Here is a 17,374-nt window from a genome sequence, read left to right on the forward strand (position 1 = left end):
TTTCATTTATGCATGTTTTTGCACTGTGGAAAAAATAATGGTACCTAGAGCCATTAAATTTCGAATAACGTATTTAGTTCTCCAACAGAACACGGACAACTGGAAATCCGAATAGTTTGAATCTCGAATTTGTTTTATTATCTATTTCATATTTGGTAAAACTTTAACGAATTTTTAATCAACAAAATCAAGGATATCAAAGCGAGCAGTAGCAACACTCTACAGAATAAAGCATTTTTAACCCCAGCGCAGAAGAATAGACACCGGGGGAAAATGTTTAAAGATATGCCGTTTTTAAATATTTTGTGATTTTGTTGTTGAATCGAATTTTATGTGGCGTAAGTACCAGAACGGGATATTTAATAAATAAAGTAAACACAAAAAATGTTAACAATAGAAAGACAAATAAAAATTTGTAAAGACATCTTTGTAAGAAAACTGAACCTTGATGTGATGAACTGAGAAAAGATTCAAAAAAGGAGAAAAATGCGTGCCAACATATAACGACGCATCGAGATTTCTAAACGCAAACCGCAATTCTGCTTTTAAGTTTTTTTTTATTTTTTTTTTTTTTTAATTTTGCTGTTGAATTGCATATTGCGAAAGTGCGAAGATAATAGTGTTTAATAATAATTTAATAATACAGCCAAAAGGACTCCGAAAAAAATGGGTTAACAGGAGTGAGAGTAACAGTTGACTGGTAAACTGCGAACTCAGAAAGAGTGTAAAAAACTTTAACAAACCCTTTTGAGCGACCGTTGAAACCTAGAACCCCTTCAGGTATTTTTTTTTTCTTAAATAATTACTTTTTTACGAGATAGTTCGTTATAACGAGCGCCATGTGTAATAAATTCTTGTCGTCCAAGATTTTATATTGTTGATCTGAGTTTGCAAGGTTTCGGAGTGTTCTGTCAACTATTCCTATGCTATACGCACAAACTAGAAAGACTCATAACCCGAACTTTATATTAACATTGCGATTTTTATTCTGACATAATAACTCATAACTTGAGATAACATCACAACCTCACTGATAACAAATCAAAAACAATTTGAAATGAGATTTTAAATTATCAAAGGGAAGTTAACTTCTAATTGCTTTAAAACCATACAAATTCTTTTAACAAGTGTTTACGTTCATGCTTCCTGTCATTAATTTAGATGTACCATTTGCAGCTCTTCGTCGGCAACAAACTTTCGAGTTGCCGTAGCATTCCTGTTCCTAATCGCCTCGAAATTGAAACGTGTGCCACACTTTATCCACCACTGTTTTATAATTAGCCAAAAATTTGCTTTCCTAGAGACCAATTTGTTGCCAATCTAGAGAAATTTAGCTTCGCAACAACAAAGATAACGCATTCAGTTATTACTGCCAATTAAATCATGCTTAATTCTTTCTGGAATTTTTTCGAGGAAATAAGTGTTTAAGATTTACTTCGTAATTTTAAATATAGATATTTTGAGTTTTTATGTATTTTTGCCTTCTCGCGAAGTGAGAACTGAATTAATTAAATGAGAAATACTCAATTGTCTGAGGAAAACTGTTTCTTTTTTGTTTTGTTTGCTTAATTTCTTTTATACATTATTCTAGCTTTATTATAAAATTTGAATAGAACATGTGGCAACGATTAGATAATTCTATTCTTTAAATGATATAAATTTTGTGCATTATGAGTTATAATATGAACGAAATATATAAGTTAACTGTTATATAATTATTGGGTTATATAACAGTTAACTTAGTTTCCGTTATATAATTATTATATAGTAAGTTAACTGTTATATAATTATTAATACTGTTAAGTGAATCTACTAAATGACAAATTAAACCGAAACGCTCTCCAACTCCAACTTGCTTTATTTGCCGCGATTAACCTGCGAAATCGCAGGTTGTGTTCCGGCTATCGAACTTTGGTGCTTCTAGGAGCGCTGCAGGTAAAGAAATGCCGAACGTAGTTCTCGTGGAGACAGGATAGCAGATGCAGGGGGTGTGACCAATGTAACGTGATGAGCGATAAGACATCTGGTTGGCGATGAGGTATCCAGGCATCGTAGCGCTGTAAATCTGAAGTTTTACAATAGTTATACATAAAATAGTACTAAACCGAAACGCTCGCGTAAAAATATTTTGTATTAATCTTTTGTGCTAACGTAAAAACCGGTGGGAATGCAAGTCTTTCAACTTTGAAATTAAAAAAGAAAAGGAAAAATAGGGGAAATATTTTAATCGTTATTAACAGTTATTATTTCAAGTTAACATTTAAAGCTATCTTTTCAAATATCAGAGCGCTGCCTATAAAATTACCGATATTTTTTAAAAGGATAAACACGCAATTTCACAAATTTTCAAAATAATTTCACATTCAATATCTTCTCTTCATATTGTTACGAATTTGGTATTTAAAAAGCTAATGTTAGTTCAATTATAAATTAAATGATTTTATTTCTCGCGCAGTGCAGCACGTGACGAATATTAAAAGAAAGCTAAGCCGGAAAATTGAAAATACAAGAGCGCGTGCATTAAATAAATAAATATCTCTTTTTGATTTCGAGAAAGTACTGGAAAATTCTAGCGCGTGATTTTAAAATCTTATAAAAGGAGGAAAACATCTCAGTTCGTTAGTTGCTTGCTTAGTTTGTTGTTGTTTAGAAAACTGCTCTTGTTGATTGTAGCGAATTCGCAGATTAGCGTTCTTTAGCTGTTTTGAATTACGTTCTATTGGACATTTGAGTAGTTAAAAGAAAACTACTGTGAGATATTGTAATACTGCGTGATAATTTGAGAAAATTTAAGCATTTTTGTTGTGATAATAATAAATTTTTGTTCATTTTTCATCGGACTTGTGCATTCATTTCATAACGAACCCGTACGCACGCAACAATATAATAAAATAGTTTGTCTGTGTGCGTGTGTGTGTCTTTCGTTTGTGCTGCGCGTAAGCTAATAGACCCACGGCTAAGAAATTTGGTACATAGATGCATCTAGACAAGAGCCAGTGCACCTCGATGCGGTTTTTTTCGAAATTCGAATTAGAATGTTTTCTTATTTTATGTTTTGTGACGAAATAGCGTTATTTTGAGACATAATGGGCTATAGGAAAGCGAGATTTTACTCTATATACTCCATTTTCCCATCGTCATGAAACGTAGGCACTTAGCTATTTTACGAAATTAAAATAAATTTCGTGTATCAATAAATCGATTAAATACGAATTTATTTAACAAAGGGAGAGTTTACGGGATTTTTCCTAAAAAAGTTTATTTTTAAAAATGTACAGATTATTTTTCTTTGATTCTTGGACACGTTAAACGTTTATCCTTGCGACTGCATTTACAAAGAGAATTTTGGAAAAATGATAATATTTTGTATTTTTAAAAGATTTTTTAAATGAAGCTTCCGAGTATACTTCTCACATCTCACATCTTTAAAAATGTGATTTTGGCAACAGTTTTCCCGTCTTATTGTTGTTGATAGATTTTTCATAAAATCGCATCATTTTCAATAGTTTCATTCTTTTAGAAATATGGGTTTGGCAACAATTTTTCATCGTATTTCTTAATTTTAAGAGATTGGCATATTTCATTGTCCTTTTTATATATATATAATACATTTTTATTGATTTATTTTTTGTTAACGTTGTTCCGCAGAGTAAAATTCTGCGCGGAATTTTGTGTTTTTTGAGTTGCTTTCATGTTATGTTTTGTTTGTAAGATATTGAAAAGTTTTGCATGATTTTTTTTTCTTTAACGGAAAGTTGGTTAATTTTTTTATTAGGATAACTGATATTTGTATTAAGGGATACAGCTTATTTCATTGTAATTTTTTTCTCTTGAAAATATAAGATAAAATATCATTAATTATACTTTGGTTTCAGAATATTTTGTTTTCTTGCATTCTTTTATGTTATTTATTGCTCATTTCACTGTTTTTAAGATATTGAAAAGTTTTGAGTGATTTTTTTCAGGAAACAAAGTTCTTAACCTGCTTTATACCATTTGACTTTTTACAATTTTGCAAAGGGAAGTTGGTTATTTTATTTATTAGGATAATTAATATTTGTAGGATAATTAATATTTGGATATTTCTTATTTCATTGTAATTTTTTTATACGTAATAACGTTTTTTTATGAAGATGTTCTGCAGAGTAAAATTCTACGCAGTTTTTAAATTTAACGTTTGATGTTCCCTTCAGCCATTTTTCCGGTGCATTTAAAAGCCAGACGAAGGCTGGCAGCGAAGCTGCTAGTATACTATAAACAGTTTAACATTTTTCCGGATGATCTTAAATCGCAGGCGTATGAAAGGAGAAAAATCCACACTAGTTGCCACTAATCATAAGTAATTCAACTGTGTCTAGAAAAGTTGAAAGTTTAATTCTCAGCACCGCAGAAGTCATGTATTTAAGTTGCAAGTCGCTTGCAATTGCGTTAATAGTAGTCTTTTATTTAAAATGATTGGAGTTTAAGTGATTAATACTTTTAGTTTAGGTTCGAACCATTCGGATGGCTAACGAAACTCAATTGTTCGACTTTTCGAATCTTTCCCAAGATTCGAGTATTCAATTAAATAATCATTCCGTTTCTCGATCGCAGCTATAGCATCTTTTCTCAGAATAGAATGTTATGGATCTTTATAATGAGCATCCCGTGCAACACTATCTAGCTGCTTTCGCGTAAGATCGTATCATTTTGCTCATGGTTGCGTCCCATATCCTTAGACAGATTGCACACAAAATATTTGTGCACTTAAATTGACTCCACACTTCAAACAGGAGTATAAGACTAAAAATAGCAAACACACAAAAAAAACTTGCATGATACAAATATCATTCAAATATCACTGCATTAGGTGTGGTGGTGTGTGGTGTATTTAATTATGGCAAAGCACACTAGGGCTATCTGCCTAAGGGGAGGGATGCCTTTCGTGGAGGACTTTCTAAGGGAAACTGGCTCGTATACACGTTACACATGGGGAAAACCACGAAAACGCCCATGCAGCCAGCCCGTTCGCGGGATTCGAACCTCGGACCGCACTACCAGTGTTCAGCGACTTTACCGCTCGGCCGCTGGTGGGCCCACTGCATTAGGAACAATATGCGTCTTTTCCGAGTAATCGTTTGGAGTTTTAGTTCCAGTTCCCTTTCAAAATTGCCTACAGTCAGATAAGTTATGTTCTTTTTTTCTTTTATGCATGCTTAGAAAATTAAAAAAATATCCTAGTAGCATGTCACTAGCGATCAGTTGATTGTAATTTGATATAATCCACAAAAACGTGAACTGTACTGACCAGAAGAATTAGTTTGTTAACTGTTTTTCAGTATCTTAATAACATATGGTAAATGTGTTCCTCTCGATTAGGAATTTATTCACTGTCCATAACTTAATTTTTCGTTAATAGAAATTGAATTATAAGTAGAAAAATGATTGATTAATAATTAGAAAATTGAATTTATAAGTAGAACAATAATTAGAAAATTGTGAAAGAAATTATTAATTAAGAATAATAGCCACGAGCTTTAATAAATTTGCTTATTAATGGTTAATCTGTATTATGTCTTCTTGGGTATTGTTATTGTCATCTTATCAACACATCTTTTCCTGAGCGCGTTCTCAGAAATTAAAACATAACGAAACTTCATAATTACGATCACAAATGTTAAATTGGCTAGCAACTTATTTTTATGCTTACTTTGGGTTTTGTTTTTATTGAATGCCTGATTATCCGTATATATCTGAAAAACCACTATATTAACTTTGGATTTCGTCCTAGATTAATTTAATTTGATATTTAATTTTTCTTCAGTCTCACCCGTTAATATTGTTGGACCTAAAATCCGACAATATTACAGATACAATTTGCCATTTTGAAAACATGATTTTAACTGTGATTTTAGGAGCAATGATGCGTACACTGTTAAGCGATCGTATCATTGACACTTCTGGAATATTCCATCAGTTAATTATTTCAGAAAGTTTCAGTGAAAGAAATTCGTCAGATTGTTGTATTTCTTCTTACTTAAAGAATCATATTAATTCCGCCATTTGATGTGACTGAGCACCTGCAATAAATAACAAATAAAATAGCATTGTCGTGTAATTCTGCAATACGCTAAGGAATTTCAGATCCATGAGAGGCATAAAAGCCACTGGATTAAGTTTTAAATACGGTACTTGCAGAAGCCAAGTATGAATAGGAAATTCGGAATTTAGCCAGAGAGAATTTACGTCTAGAAAATGTTTTACACATCAAGCAATAACTAATCGTAAAACAGAATTTGCATCTTCTCAGAAAAATAATTTGACATGTTGAATTTATAGAACTCTCATACGCAAAGAATGTAATACTGTAGAATCCGTGTGTTCTTTTTGGTAGCATACAATGTAGACTCTATGTAGCAGAAGAAGAAGCGAATACTCGCTATGTCTTTGAGGAAGAGATATTCCAGAAGAAGGCTTAAATAACCTTTTTTATTTAAGCTACAATAAAAAGATGCACCCAATTGGTGCTCACAATTCACCACCACTTGTGGCTAACTTAAAGTTAACAGAAAATAAAAATGTAACATATCAGAATTAAATTTAAATGACTAACGCCTGCCTTCTTAGCTGAACTAAACGCTAAATCGGCTACACACAAAAACCCGAGGCCGGAAATATCAGTATAAACTGATAAGGTGCCTAACACTGCTTAGCAAGCTAATTTCAAGCACGCAGCATAAACTCGGAACTAACTCCGCTATTACTCGTTTTCGAACTCTTGAAACGCAGCTTTAATACTGCTCCTGAAACATGTGTAGCTTATCATACTACGTCATTTAAAATTTACATCTGGTAGGAAACTTAAATCAGGAGAGAAAGGAAAGTAAAACTAAAAATAATAGGTTAGAATACAATAAAGTCCTTATGTTAACCGCCCCACGTAGCCTAAGCCAATGAGATTCGTAAACATAATTAGATTGAGGTACACGTGAGTAACACGTGCCTACAAAAGTATTGATAACATTACCTCGAAAAACAGCAACGGTAATTGAAATAGACATATCATATACATTTAATAATGAATTTTAATTAGGAAAAGTAATATAGTTAGACACATTATAAGAGCACGGTCCCAACACAGACACGGATGCCGAAGTTTACTTATCCCGGTGAACACAAGACTGAACTGTAATACAAACTGCGGAATAAAACTGCTCTCTCTCCGTGAGCCCGGAAGGTTGCTATACAGATTTACTGTCTTTCGCCAATTGGCGGTTTTCTCTCAGTTTGTATCAACGTTTTGGCGTTGACGCTACAAGATTATATAATTACTCTAACCAAATCATGGTGTACTAGGAAAATATCCTCCGCTTTGGCATGGCTGCTTTTAGTCTTTAATATAATACATTACACACGTTTTTAGATGTAGAATATTCTTAAGACTGTTTCTTCATGGTGAGATAACCTCCCTCTTGCAGATAACCATAGTGTCATTTGTTATGTTCGAGACATACAACGCAAAAACATATAAAAAAGAGATGCAACATTTCGTTATATTTTCCTTTAAAAGTTTGAGAGCACACTTGGAATCGTTAGATATCTGGCAATAGAGGCAGCTCGATTAAACTGCCGAAAAGCAGAGTACTTGTGTTCTATGTACTTTCTGTATGATTTAAAGGAATTCGCTCTACTGTAGTCAGCCTCTGCTGAGCCTGATGGCACATCTGACTGCTGGTAACTAAATTGAAGCGAGAGCTTTGCCGGATAGTTGGCATTTAATAAGACGCATCTTCGATAACTCCTCTTAATAAGAGTATGCGCGATAACATTAATTCATACCTGAAGCTCCGTTACGTTAACTTACTTAATTATCAATTCTTAAGACCACATGCGCATTGCTCGATACTCTGTTTCTATACTGGTATAAAGTAAGGGTTGTCCTTTTCTGGCTCTTACCATTTGCTGAATGAAATTTCTAAGATGGGTCTCGACATCTGAAGAAATCGCAAAAATGCTTTTTCCAAGTGAGGAATTTCATGAAGGGGGATGCGCGTTAGTTTTATGCTCCGCATTATGCCGCGTGTAGCTTTGCAGGATGCGCACTCTATTCCGGTATCTTCCTCCTGAGTTCCAACGAGCGCAGAAAGTGTAGAAATTCAGAACAGCAAGGCAGGAGGACAGGATAGCAGGTGAGGAAAAGATATAGTCATTGTCACGTGTGCAGTACAGATCAACTGTGTTTTTGAGCCAAAGCTATGGATTTGTAACGCGTAACAGATCTTTTGTTCCGTTCAGGGTATCGTCGCTAGGATGTTTTACAGCATAACCTTCACTTCATTTAATTTAATTTTTATATCGTTTATCGTCAAAATATTTCATCGAAAAATACAAACGTTATACTTACTATATGTGTGAAGGCCATATTTTCTAAAATGAATGGAATTTTAAAGAAAATTTAAAATCTCTATTGAGGGATTTCTTTTATGGAAACATGCATCAATCTGTAAGGTATTTCAACTAAGAAATTAGCAATAAGTTAATTTTAGAAGTTTATGCGGAAAGTAGAATTAGGTTTTAAATTGAATTAAAAATTCAAACTATTAAAATTTAAATATTAAATGATAGTTAAAATTATGACGCACGGTTCAAACTCGATGATCAATAAAAATGATTTACTCCCAAAATGGTAATAATTTTTCTTGTAAATATGAACTGAAATACATAGAATAAAAAATTATGAATATTAAGAATTTTGAGTAAGAAAAATTTAAAACGATATAAAACTCTTAAACATTAAGTAATACACAAAACAAATTTGAGCACGTGAAATATTTACCATTGTTGCTGTTAAAACTGCTTGATAACTAGAGAAATGGTAGTGTTTCCCCTTCTAACGCTCGAGTTGCACTGACAAAAGAGATGCGACAAGCAGTAGTGGAAGTAACTTTCCAAACCACAGTCTTTTCTTCTTTGTGATAAAGTTCACAGAAAACAGCAGGGATGGAAACAGCAGGGATTTTGAATATTATTAACGATTTTAAAGATTTCAAAAATAAGTAGAAAAGAAAAACATGCCAAAGTAAAAGATAAAATCAGCCAAAGTAGAAAGTTGTTGCTTTGCCTAACTTCAAAAATGTTTAAAATCGTAAAAATCAATACGAACTATTACCTGATCTTTCATTCAAATTTTCATTTATCATCTGAAGCAATTTTAAGTTAAAGGGTTCCTAATGGAAGTCATTTGTTGAAGAACTGCTCCACCCAAAATCAAAGATGTACAGCAGTAAATTTTGTATTTAAAATCAGCTAAGAAAGAAAGACTTAATTTCTCCAAGATGAAAAGATTTAATTAATTGGAAAAGGAAAAGAATTAGTTATCAAAGAAGATATTTAACTAATTTAAAGAGAAAGATAGGATGTAATTTGTAAAGAAATCACGAATTGTTTAATACGTTGTTCCCCGGATTATTTTTGGAAAAAGTCTTGCAATGATAATTAACCTCAACTCGGATTTATAATTTTATTAAGACACGATGTCTGATTACTAAGTACAATAAAGGAAGGTGCCGTCTTCATTTTGGGTGCAACTGATTCGAGATTTCCTTCTTTTCCAATAAATTTAAAAATAAAAATAATAATAATAAAATCTGAAAGGTTTCGGATTTTAAATTACCTCCAAAGGGGAGTTTTTTTAGCATTTTGTCTGTTACCTTCATCTACTAAATACCACATTCTTACACTTTAAAGCATAAAATTCATTTCAAGAGCAATATCGCAAAATAGTTTAAAATTGTTATAGAATCTTTAGAATTTATGATACAGAGTCTCGCGCGCTGGAGATAAAAATGTTTTTTTCTGTACAAGGTTGATATGGCTCGCTTTGAAATCCTTGAGTTTGTTAATCAAAAATTCGTTAAAGGTTTACAAAATATGAAATCGATAATAAACCAAATTTTAAATTTCAAATTTGGGCTTTCACATGCCCATATTCGCTGTAGGATTACGTCATTCAAAATTCGATGACTCTATGTACCGTTATTTTACCGCAATGCGAGAAATATTCATACATTTATGCAGATTTTTCATTATTTAATTTCTTCAAATATAATGCATGATTATAACATTTGGTGGCAACAGTTTGAAAAGTGAAACGACAATTTATTGTGAACCAACGCAAAATCGCAAAACGAAAACAACAGTCCTTCAGGGGCAAAGCCCCTTTGGACTAAAGAAAAAAAACTATAAGGAGAATCAATTAAAATTCATGGATTATTTTTTTAATCTACCATCTGTTTCACGTTACACGAATTTGCCTGAAAAACTTTTGTAAATACGATATAAAGCTTTGTTTTAAAAATAGCAAGAAATGCAAATTATAAGCTTATTAACAGAAATAAAGAGATATAAACTTGCAAATGCATAATACAGAATACATATATATCAAGAAAAACGCATTAAATGAAAACCTGTAACTATCAAATGTTAAGAATTAAATTATGATTAAAAATAGAACTCACTCAATGATCACACACGACTCAATAATCAATAAACCACACGACGCCACACGAAGCCACACGACTCAATGATCAATAAACCTGAAACACAATGAAAATAAGCAAATACCTTTTAGAGCTGAAATAGAAATAATCGAAAATTTTAAATATTCAAAATGTAGTCTAACATATTTTGAAACTATGCAATTGTATAATTTTAGATAATACAAAAAATTCGAACATCCGAAAATATTTTACCATCGCTGCTTGAGAGAATGTTTGGAAAATGGACATCGTTATGTTTTCTGTCCTTAGGTGTAGTCGCAGGATTGTAAAGTGTATGCACGTAAACTGGTGAGCGAAACGAATCGAAAACAGTGAGTCGTTAATATCGAGCTAGACCGCGACCTTCCTGAAGACCTCTCGACATGTTTATCTCAATGACAGAACAAAGCCGTTACGCACATCACATGAAAATGTTGTGACGGCAGTTTCCATGTATCACATTTAAAGAAATTCAATAACGAAGATCTGCATGAATGTAGGTTTGTTTCGCGCATGGTGGAAAAACAACGGTACCTGGAACCATAAATTTCTAATGATGTAGTCTTCCATCCGAAGATGGACATCCAGAAATCTGAACTTTGAATTTCGAATTCTTTTTACCTCTTTCATATTTTGTAAAATTTAACGAACTGTTGATTAGCAAACTCAGGACTAACAAAGCGAGTAGTGGCAACACTGTAATTAATAAAGCATTTTATCTCCAACGCGTCAGAGTGTCCATCGGAAAAATCCATCTTAATAACAAAACTGAATATTTATCTGATGAACTGAAACTGAAACTGAAAAAAAAAAAAAAAAAAAAAAAAAAAAAAAAAAAAACCGCATACCAACATTAAACACTGTTTTTAATTTTTTTTTTTTCTAATTTTGCTATTGCACTGCGTGAGGCCTAAATGCAAAGAAAATAATGCTTAATTGTAAAGTTAAAATGATAAAAAGTAAATGGGTTAGTGAGAGTGAGTATAACAGAGGACCGGTATACTTCGAGCTCAGTGACAGAGCAGAAAACCTTAACAAACCCTCTTGGGGGGACCGTTAAAATCTGAAATCTTTCCGGTAGTTTTTAATTAATTATTTCTTTTACAAGATAAGTGGTTATAACGAGCCTCATGTGCAATAAATTGTTACCGTCCAAGGTTATACATTGTTGAAATGCCTCTGCAAGGTTTTGGAATACTTTGTGAATTATGCCTACGATCTACTCAAACTTAAAAGACTCATAACCTAATATTCAGATTAACATTGTAACTTATGGTCTGACATAGTAACCCATAACTTGAGTTAACATCGCACCCTGAATGAACCCAAAATCAATAATAATCTGAAATTAGAGTTTAAATTCGCAAAGAGGAATTAACTCCTAAACGTTTTAAGAATTATAAAAACTCTTAACAGGTGTTTAATTTCACGTGCCTTTTCATTGATTTACATGTACTATATGGTGCCTTTCGCCGACAGCTCGCTTTCCAGTTGTCGCTCATAGAATTGCGTAGTTAAAACGTAGCCAATCAATTAATAATTTAATATTTATTTTTAATTGAACTGTGTTATCGGATTATTATTCGAGGTTTATGTCTCAATATTTAATAATTCTGTGTTCACGGTTACATTTGTATAAACTGAGAGTAGATGGACTTAATAAGAAAGGTATTAAAAATGAAACTTCTCGTTCAGCTTTCTCGCCACTTGATTAACGGCCAGTAAGGCATGAAAATCCTTTCATATAGTAGCCTTTTTTTGTTGAGTAAAGCTAATTCTGCTCGGACTAATAGTCGTAGTCCAGTAGATCTAACTGAGATAAGCCTTTCATATTTCCAAAAAGTTAACGCTATGTCTCAGAGTCACATTGTATAAAGAAAGATATTTGAGTGTGTAAAAAGAGCTGTCATAATAAATCGTCATTAACAATTAAACGTCTTCGACAATTGAAGGTCTTTACCAAATCCTTACATTGTTACATTTGATATGCTAGTTAAACTATCTACCACTCATTTATTACTAGCCAAAAATTGGCTTTTCGAGAAAGATTTGAAGTTACATCCACATCCTACGATATTTGCAGACATTTACTTTATTTCTTATTAATGTTTTATGCTCACATAAAAACCGGTGGGAATTCAATCGTCCAAATTTAAAAAGCTTTATATGAAATTTAATAAATAAAGGAAAAAGGGAGAAATATTTTAATATTAATTGTAATTAGTTGTAGGTAACTCGAAATAAGGATAAACTCGAAATTTCGCAATTGAAGAACAAAATCAAAAATCGGCAATCTAGAAATTTCTCTTTTTTGACATCAAATACATTTCACAAACAGTTTAAATTTAACATTTTGCGCTATTATCTGAATTCGCAGGAGTATGAAATGAGAAAGGTCCGCACTGATAAGACCTTATCATGGATAGCTCAATTCCCTCTAGAAAAGATGGTTTGGTTTATTGAGATTACGGCAAAGCCCACTAGGGCTATCTGCCTAAGGGAAGGAATGCCTTCGTGGAGGATTTTCTAAGGAAAACTGGCTCGTATACACGTTACACATGGGGAAAACCACTAGAAAAGATGAAAGTTTAAATCGCAGGACAGTAGAAGTCATATATTAAAGATCCTGGCCGGTTAAAATTGCGATAATAGCATTCGTTTATTTAAAATGCTTAGTGATTAAATGACTAACGTTTTTAATTTAGTCTTCGAACGATTCAAATGGCCAGAAAAACGCTACTGTTTGACTTTTCGAATTCATGAATGTTTTCCAAGATCGAAGCATTCCCTTCACCTATTACAATTAACTAAACGTTCTCTTTAGCGACCACAGCTATAACATCTTTTCTTATAGGGTGTTATGGATCGTTATAAAAATCATATCCTGCAACTATATCTAGCCTAATATCGTATCATTTTGCGTCAAATATACAGATATTTTGCGTCAACTATACAGATCGCATACAAATACTTGTGAGCTTAAATTTCTTCCACACCTCAAACAGAAGTTTGAAGACTAATATTTCTAAATGTATGAAAAAGTAAGATGACAGAAGTCATTCAAATATATCTCTTTTATTAAACTAATAAAAGTAGTATTTACCATATACTATTCAACAAATGCTTCATATTATTTTAGTTATTGCAGCTACACATGTGTTTAAAAGTTTTCGAACTGATGCCTATGCGGACTGAGTTGCTTCTGTTAGCAGCGGTTTAACTTTGGAAGCATTATGAACAATACTCATCGTTTCCCAGTATTCGTTTGGAGTCTTCTTTCTATATAGAAGTAGGGATTGACAGTTTTTTTTCCCTTTTTGACAGATAATATTGCTGATTTTGCTCTTAGAATGCTTACTGCTATTTGACGTTGGTTTTACGAATCGTTTATTAATTATCGAAAATGAATTTTTCTCCTCCGTTACTCTCGAAAAAGTATGTTTTAATTCACATTTTGTATACATACGCATTTTGAAAGGGAATAAATTTAAAAGTAGAAGACGATATTTCTTATCTGAAGTAATAAGCAAATACAAAAATCTTTTATTTATAAATATTTTGCTTTTTGACAATGTCTATCGAAATCGCTTTAAAAGTGTGTAAACTCCCTCTGTAAAGTGGATCACGCAAAATGTCTTTCAAATGTTATAGCCGGTTTCCTCTAAAAACAAATGCAAAATGTAGGAGCCAGGCACTGAATTTAATTTCCTATCATTTAAACAAAAATGTACTGTTCCTTATTTTGGACAATGTGAGGTGAACGGCCTGTAGAAATGCGAAGACTGCTCTGAGGTAAATGGCATTCTCGCTAAATTGATGAGATACAGCCAAGATGGCCTATTGTTTGCGCGACTAAATTTTGCAGAGATGCTGGCGAGAAATCGCACGGCATTTTCTCCCGATCTCTGGAGAACATTCACTCGCTACACGGGCCACAATGATTATATAACTGTAACAGTATTTAGCCGATATACGTGACTGTAACAGTAGATGATTCCCGACAATTTTCAGAACTGAAAAAAAACTGTAAATTTATCGCCGGCTGAGGGAAAACTAGTACATAAATTCGGAGACAGCATCAGTTCTCAGTTTGAGTTCAGACAATTTAGCGCAGAGATGAATTAGGATTATTGATAGTTCTCGGTGCGAGCTTTGCTTTTACCCGTGCTTTGTGGTGTGGTGTGTCACACATTCTTAGTAGTGTGAAGTAGAAAATACTGAATGTACTCTGCGGAATGAGAAGAGCTTCATGAGTGCTTTTGTGAAAGGTTCGAGAATTTTTTTTTTTCTTTTGGTACGTGAAAGCAAGTTTTATCAAGCTACCATCGGTTCTCAGTGTATTGAATCCGTTACGAACTCGTACATTCGAAACAACTTTTGGTGTCAGATGTGCAATTGAATAGCAAGGGAAAGAGTGGTGGGAAGCAACTTAAGACAATTGTCAGTTTTTGTAGTTCAAGGTAAAACAGAAATTACTGCCGCAATGAAAAATAAAATCGAAGCTATGGAAAACAGAACAGACATGGTTGAAAATAGATTTGGAAACAATAAACTAAGAGTTCCTCCATTTCAACTACAAGCCTTGAGAAAGCGTTTCCGCTGTCAAAAAATAAATCTGACAAACAGTTTCTGCTGTTAAACAACAAATGGAAAAATTAAGTTTATGCTGCTGAACAACGAATCGATTAGAGAGTTTCTATTTGCGCCGGCAATGAAGTTGACAGCTTAAAAATATCCATAGCCGAAGCAGGAAACGATTTTGAGGCTTTTAAATGCCTAGCTATGTCTTCTTGTGCTTTTCCAAAGCTATGAAATGTGAAAAACCTCCTGTTAAGTAACTCAGTTCTTTGTAGTTACTAACGCAAGTGGATGGATTCTGCAGCTAAAGCCTGCCATATCATTGCTTCTCGGAGAATACACGCAACGGATATCCTTCAAGGTCTCCCAGAAAATAAAAGGCTACACTTCCAAATTCCATCATGCGCGATGAAGCAGCGCTTTGACAAAAAGTGTGTAAAAGACTGTAACAGGCTTCAGTTAAAATAGACACCAGTATGAAAGCTTCCAACAGCTCGCCACAAATATTGAAAGGTTGCCTCATCTCCTCCTTTACGAACAGCCCAACAGAAACAGGGGAAATCAATTCTTTGGTGTTGGCATCCGCGATCTTCAGACATAGAATGCCGTGCGAATGGCAGATGTGAAGCATCTAAAATTCTTCTTTTATATGCCATGAAATTCGACGCAGTCATAGTGTATATGAATTTGTAACTTCGTGACGTTATTTATTGATTTAGCATTTCATTTAGCGTATGTATTCATTCAAACTATTGTTACAGTTCTGAAAATGTAAAATAATGTGTTAAATGTAAGCATACTTTACAATTTGTATTCATTCAAACTATTGTTATAGTTCTGAAAATGTAAAATAATGTGTTAAATGTAAGCATACTTTACAATTTTAATATAATTTAGAATTTTTTATAGCACTGCTGACTAGTTTTGAAGAAATTAAAACCTTTTGTTTTAAGAAATTCAAAACTAGTAGCTATGACGCTGGTAACTTAAAACTAATAACGTATGATTTTTCGTCACACGCGCATTCCAAAATGGTAGCCTTGAAAGAAAACGTATCTTCAGTGGACAAGTTGTGTGATTGCAGAGCGTCATATCACATTCTACTTCTTCAGGAAATATGCTTCCAAACCTGAGCTATAGCTTGATTGTTACTAGTACTTTAGGCAAATGTTCGTTCGCTCACGTTATGCTTCGGATATTGCAAAATTAAAATGTGTTACCCCCAGTAAAAATACTGAAGTTAAGGCCTTTCACGTAACAATTCATTCAAATGAAATTTCCAAAACAAAACAAATACAAGGTTGGGAGGCGGAACCGAAAAATCGCCCATTGTTTTGCACAATCTTTCGAAATTGCCAACTCAGCTAGCTGTCGCATCTTGTCTCCTGGAGTTGCAATCCCTCCAAAAGACACTATGTAAAAGCGGGAAATTTAGTATGGTGAAAACCTAAAATAAATTCAAAACAGCAATTGAAAAAATTTTTTAATCAGATAACCGTTTCATAATCATAGTAAGTTTTAAGACTTAAAATCGTTACACAACAGCGAAAAATTAAAATACATTCACTCACATTCATTTAAAAAAAAGCTGTCCCCAAAAATCCCTTCATTTATTTAATTATGAGTGTGCTCCAGGCACATCAAAGTCATCATCATCAGCAGAAACCTTAAAACATCCTTCTTCGGGGGTTGTATCGCGTAAGGTGGCGGGAGTAAATATTTGCAATGTCAAGCAAGAACACTTTAAATAAATCGTTCTCAATCAATTGGTACTGTCCTTTCCTCCACATAAATTCATACAGATATTCATATAGACATGAAGATATTCGATTAGTAAAATTTCCAAGAAAGTCTTCGACCATACACACCACGTGCTATTAGTATGCACACCTGCAAAACAGGTACGAAATATTTCGTCTTCCAGACTATTATATGCAGCCCAAAAGTTGGGAATAATTGTGGCCCCTGGGAACACAAATCATTCCCGAATTCAGTGATTGCATCAAGCAAGCAGACATTTTCAAGATGGCACATAAAATGCATACATGCTCTACTTATTAAAAATGTACCAAATGAAATTGATGATAAAGATGTATTAACTGATCTCTTTGATCAGAATCCTGACATCTTCAAAATGGCGGATAAAGAGCTTGACGCGTTTTTCACGTCTCTTGAAAAACATTATGATACTATCAACACAGCACTTGCATCTAAATGTAATATGAACGGTGAGCTGCGCGAACATGCTAGGACTGCTTTGGGTGAGTTAAAATCTCTTA

This window comes from Stegodyphus dumicola, chromosome 9 (assembly GCF_044657685.1).
Source record: "Stegodyphus dumicola isolate Sdum_Otavi_A_Nest chromosome 9, ASM4465768v1".
NCBI classification, from domain to species: domain Eukaryota; kingdom Metazoa; phylum Arthropoda; class Arachnida; order Araneae; family Eresidae; genus Stegodyphus; species Stegodyphus dumicola.